Source organism: Malus domestica, chromosome 02, assembly GCF_042453785.1.
Source record: "Malus domestica chromosome 02, GDT2T_hap1".
Lineage (NCBI taxonomy): Eukaryota > Viridiplantae > Streptophyta > Magnoliopsida > Rosales > Rosaceae > Malus > Malus domestica.
Genome location: NC_091662.1, coordinates 37,665,366 through 37,671,205, shown reverse-complemented (window position 1 = coordinate 37,671,205; position 5,840 = coordinate 37,665,366). Strand labels below are relative to the sequence as shown.

At 42.6% G+C, this 5,840-nt stretch overlaps 1 long non-coding RNA gene across 1 annotated transcript; it reads right to left on the bottom strand.

Annotated features, from left to right (window-relative positions):
- Nucleotides 1-1,582: 1,582 nt before the first annotated feature.
- LOC139193992 (uncharacterized) lies at nt 1,583-2,958 on the bottom strand. Its single transcript, XR_011578609.1, has 3 exons — nt 2,526-2,958; nt 2,163-2,441; nt 1,583-1,987 (listed from the first exon to the last, which is right to left on the bottom strand). It is a non-coding gene; the product is annotated as an uncharacterized lncRNA (long non-coding RNA).
- Between the last annotated feature and the right edge of the window lie 2,882 nt (nt 2,959-5,840).

Genomic DNA, 5,840 nt, shown 5'->3' with positions numbered 1-5,840 from the left:
TTTTATTGGTGCTAGTCCCTGTTTTCTTGCTTACCTTCTCCACTGCATAAGGAAAATCAAAATAAGAAATACAACTTTCCAAATAAAGTAAGGAATTGAGCTAAGTTTACATGAAGGATACAACTTACTCGATCGTCCCTGGCTCTCGGAAACTAAGGGTTGGAAACCGTACCGACGAAATAAGGGTCGTAGCTTGCTTAAGTGTCTATCCTCTTTGGGCACCCTTAACACCTTCTCTATGTCAGATAGCTCCTGCCCAAACAGTTGGATGGTGCCCCGCGTCACTACATGAAGCAAAGTGTTAGAAGCAAGAAAAGACCACAACAAATAGCAAATAGTACGAACGGTTGATACGTTACAACCTACAGTCTGGAAGTGAGTAAGCACACGTCGCTCAGGCGTGACACCCTTATCATACTCCCAATCATTATACAGAAAGCACCAACGGTTTTTCCATGTGTAGTATGCCTTTTTCTTACCATACACAATACGCTCTCTCTCACTCCGACATGCACACTCGGCATAACCAGTGCATGATTTTGCTGGGCGCATCTTGTAACAGTAACGCCACTGATGGAAGGAAGGCTCACACAACCCACACTCCATCCAAATGATATAAAATCCAATCAAAGTATCCCAGAAACCAGGATTGAGTTGCCCAGGTGCATATCCGATCAAAGATAACATTTTTTGCAACCACGGATGTAAAGGTAGTCTCACCCCTAAAGTCAGTAATATCTGGGTGTAGAACATAACATGACCCTGGGGAGGCTCAGAAGGCCATTCTTCATCATGTACCAAACGTATCCCTACACTACGAGGGATATTACATGACTGCCTTAGCGCCTCAACCTGCTTCTCATTATTTAACAAGTTATTCTTTAGATGGTCTGCTGTGAACTCAGAGCGAACTATGGGTATGCCATAAAAAACAACCCCCTCACCCAACGCCATGGAGGAAGAACTAGCAATAGCTAAAGTTCGACGGTTGGGAAGATCATCCAATGTTTCTCTAGTACAGGACTCTAACAAAGACCCTGAAGACTCCGACATTGCAGACTCAGACTTAGAGCTAAAGCTAGAAGAACCCTCATCACTAGAACTTCCAGGCTCTGACATCTACAATAAGAAGAAACAAATTCTATCACTACATGCATGATCAAAACATAAGGAAGTTCCTATATTACCCACATGAAGATGGTGCAAAGCGATGCCGGAACCCTTCTCAATCAGAAAGCAATCCGTCTTCCACAGTCACTACAAAACAAGCAAATGAAGACCGTGTCAAGCGCAAAAAAAAAAAAAAAACTTCACCTCCAAAAAGCTTCACCTAAAAAAGCTTCCCCACAAAGCTTCACCTAAAAAGCTTCACCCACAAAGCTTCACCCAAAAAACTTCACCCAGAAAGCTTCATCTACAAAGCTTCACCATCAAAGCTTCACCTCCAAAGCTTCACCTACAAAGCTTCAACACAAAACCTTGCTCCAAATAAACAAATTTTGTTCACAAAACCCAAGATGCCCTTGAACTTGTACAAAAACACTTGGGTAAACATAAACATTTTTTGTTTTACACCCACAAGGGCCCAAAATTTTCCTTCTTATTTATTCACTTATATATGTTCCCAAACATATTATAATAGATCCAACAACAAGCCAAAGTCCCAAGTTTCATAATGGACAAAAGTACAAGCAATTCATCAATAATGAAGGTGCTACAAAACTTGGAATCTGCCCCAAAATAGAAATCCAACCCAAGAGACTTTTTCTCTCTCTCCCTCTTCCGCCTCCTTTCATCTATCAAATTTCTGCAACCTCTGCTCTTCTCCAATGGAGCTGAATTTTGGACACCCTATAGTTTTTGCGCATATGAACAACTTTCAAGAAGGAACCATTTCTTTTTGAGCGACGGAAATTAAAGTGTTGAAGCTCCAAACATGACAGTCGGATTCTTGCAGATTTCGAAGCTGCTGTGATGTTTCGAAGATCTGGAAATATTTAACCATTAGTTCATTCTGAATTTTTGATATGTTATGAAAGAGACGATGAGGAACAACTTCAATGAAGAAAGCATGCTGATCTGAGCAAGAGAAAATAGAGTTTCAAAGCTCACAACAAATCTGACGGGTTGACAGACAAATGATAACCAGTCATTCATCATACCTGAATTTCTTGAGTTATACAGCTCCGAGGGATCTCCAATTTGGATATGTTGTAGTTCACAAGCTGAGGAACAACTTCAGTGAAGCAAGCATGCTGATCTGAGCAAGAGAAAATAGAGTTTCAAAGCTCACAACAAATCTGACGGGTTGACAGACAAATGATAAACAGTCACTCATCATACCTGGATTTCTGGAGTTATACTGCTCCGAGGGACCTCAAATTTGGGTATGTTGTAGTTCACAAGCTGAGGAACAACTTCAATGAAGCAAGCATGTTGATCTGAGCAAGAGAAAATGGAGTTTTTGAAGCTCACAACAGGTCTGACGCGTTGATATACAAATGACGAACAATCACTCATCATACCTGAATTTCTGGAGTTGTACTGCTCCGATGGATCTCCAATTCGGATATGTTGTAGTTAACGAGCTAAGGAACAACTTTCATGAAGATGGTTTTGCGATTTGCGCCACAGAAAATGGTGTTATATTGAAGAGCTACCACTCCCTCTACGTAGACACCCTCCTTGGTTTACCTAGCTCCAACACCCACATTTCCTTCAACAAGACTGCAGTAAATCAGATTGTGAGGAAAGATGGCAATCTTTCCAGCCAAAAAGGAAAGGCAAAGCAAAAGAAAATTAAACACATTGATGGCATATTATGAAAGAAGAAAAGGAAAAGTAGTAAATGATGATGAAGTGTAGGAACAACATCATGACAAATGATGATGAGTCATGCTTTCCCCCCTCCTTGGATTCGGCTGAAAACATCCCCCTATTTGGATTCAGCTGAACACATCCCACTCAGTCGACAAAAAAAAAAAAAAAAAAAAAAAAAAAAAAAAAAAAAGGGCCTAGGCCTCCACTTCTTTGGGCCTAACACATCTTCATAACAAAAAAAACAATATATGAAGAAAGAGCCCTGGGTTACCACTTCAAAAAGAAACAAGTGAAGTTTTCCTACTCATGACATTGACTACTAGCTAGACACCTCATTCGGCAACTCTCTTCGCCTGAAGACTTGGGGGACTCCCACCATATGCTACTGCACCTTGATACTCGGCAGTCTCACAACCACTCAGTGATTTGGATTTTTCAAGTCTCCAACCGAGAAGTTTTCCTCACTCGGGAAATTAAGGGAACACTACCTCAAACTACATGCTTCACTCACAAAGCTTCAACAATACAGGTTTCAACAAAAGCAAAAATTCAAAGAACTTTATGAAGAAGGCTTTGGTGTATTTAACACAATATGTTGAAATGAAGCAAATCTTATTTATTAATATTTTCGATAAGCCACAAATATGTACATATACATGAGTCAAAATAAACAAACAAAAGGGAGCCTTCACAAAGGTTGCTTAGGGGAAGTCTCAGCAGTCGGTAGAGCCCCAGAAAGAGAAAGCACCGGAGGGTGGTTATCCGGAGCCTCAGTACTTGACAAAACCCCAGAAGGAGGAGGCATTGGAGGTTCATCATTTGAAGCTTCATTACCAGGTACAGCCCCAGAGGATGAAGGCAATAAATGCCTTTGGAACAAACCCACAAACCGCTGATGATCAAGTAAAACCTTACCATCAGATTCCTTCATCTGGTCAAGCTTCATCTTCATGTTTGTAGCATAGTCATGGGCGAGCCGGTGCAACTGCTTATTCTCATGCTTGAGCCCTCTAATCTCCTGTTTGAGACTCATCACTTCAGCAGCCAATGATTCAACTTGGCGGGTTCTAGCAAATAGGCGTTGGGCCATATTAGACACAGAACCTGCACACTGAACACTAAGAGCCAGAGAGTCCTTAACAGCCAACTCATCAGACCGTTTGGAAAGTAGTCTGTTATCTTTGGGAGTGAGAAGGTTCCTGGCCACCACTGCAGCGGTCATATCATTCTTCATCACAGAATCCCCAACGGTAAGAGGACCAGTAGGGGATATGAAGGATGGGCGCCATATGTTGTCTGGAGAAGGCGTGGCTGTCTCTTCTCCAAGGTTCAAGTCAAAACGACGGTCGGAGGGTCCAGACATTTTCAAATGTGTTGAAAAAGGAAGAGGTCAGACAAATCAAGATCTTAGAAGTGCAAGAAATGAGCTTCTACTGGTAGAGATTCAGGTGTGCTGTGGAACTTAATGCCAGCCTCTATAAAAATCTGCACTCGACGGAGCTTCAGAAATCGAAGAGGCGTTTGCTTTCTCAAAAGCTGGGCTGCTCAGAGACCACGAGGGCCGATCTCAGAAATCGAAGAAGCACCTGCTTTTTCAGCCTCGTCAGCACCTGTCACATGCACAATCAGCTTTGCGGAAATTACGGGCAATCTGTCGAAGATTTCTGGTGAAGTAGAAAGCACGTGAATCTTACTGTTCAATCACCGCTCTCCATATGCACCATCAACTCCTCGGGTACCACATATAACTTTGTCAAAGATCTCTGACAAAGTTTAGGCACGAGAATTTCGAAGTTCCAGCTACCCTACTATTACCCATAAGGGTAAAGGAACAGCACCACTGCTTGACAACTGGAAAGTCCCTATGTGTGTCGACCTCCGTGTTTTGCGGCAAGACAGGTTGGCAAGAACGTCCAACCTTTACTCACATTCGAGAAAAGACTCCCAACATAATTACTTTCTCAAAAACCGGAGTAGCACCGCTTTCCGAATCTCGAGAGTCAGATCCTCGACGGGATTGCTTGTTCGAAAACCGAAGAGGCACAACTCTCAGAACTTCGAGAGCCAGATTTCCTTAGATAAAGCTTGTCTGTAATCTTCACACGTAATATCAGCTTTCCAGATACCACATACCACTTTTTCAAAGTGCTCTAACAAAATTAAAACACGTGAAGCTGGCAGCTCCCACTACATTGCTGTGACCAAGAAGGGTAAAGGAATAGCATTACTACTTGTTATTGGGAAATCCCTATATACATTGACCTCCCTCCTCAACGGACAGGCAAACCTGCAAAAATGCTCAACCCTTTCTCGCATTCGAAAAGGCACCCTCAACATAACCTCTCGAAATACTCAGCTTTATTTCCCCCCGATAATACCTCAGCAAATAAGCCACACCAAGAACAAGAGTATCTCATATCATCAGGGTCGAAAGCAAGAGTATCCCGTATCATGCTTTCTCCCTGTCTTTGTCTTTGTCCTTGTCCACACCTGCAGGACAAGGAGAAAGAGAGCAGTCAGTCGGAACCTGAAATCAAACCTCCAATTTGGAACTGACTGCCTGGAGCCTTTGCCTGGTTGCTTACTTAGCATTGCTCTCGAGTACTCATCCTCAACTGCTGTCAAGGTCACGAATTCCACCGGCAAATACCTCATGACAGTTGATCAGATATTGGCTCTTTACACTGAAGCTGCCAAGCGGGGATGAGTCACTATGAAGGAATGTTCTGAAGGACCATTTGAATGCAAAGGTTGCACACCACTTCTGCCATGCAAAAGATTGAAGCAGAAGGTTCAACGGTGGGCTGAAACAGATCACTACAGCACGACACCTTTCCATACCACATTCATTATTCCGTCAACAGCAAAAGTATCCCATATCATCAAGGTCGAACGTACTCTAGATTTGATGGACTTGTTTTGACCCTCAAATTTTTGAGTCGGCCTTATACTCTGAAGGGCACCAGAAAACCCTCCAGCACAGTTCAAGAATAAGCCTGTGGAAAGTTACTTCTTCAAAA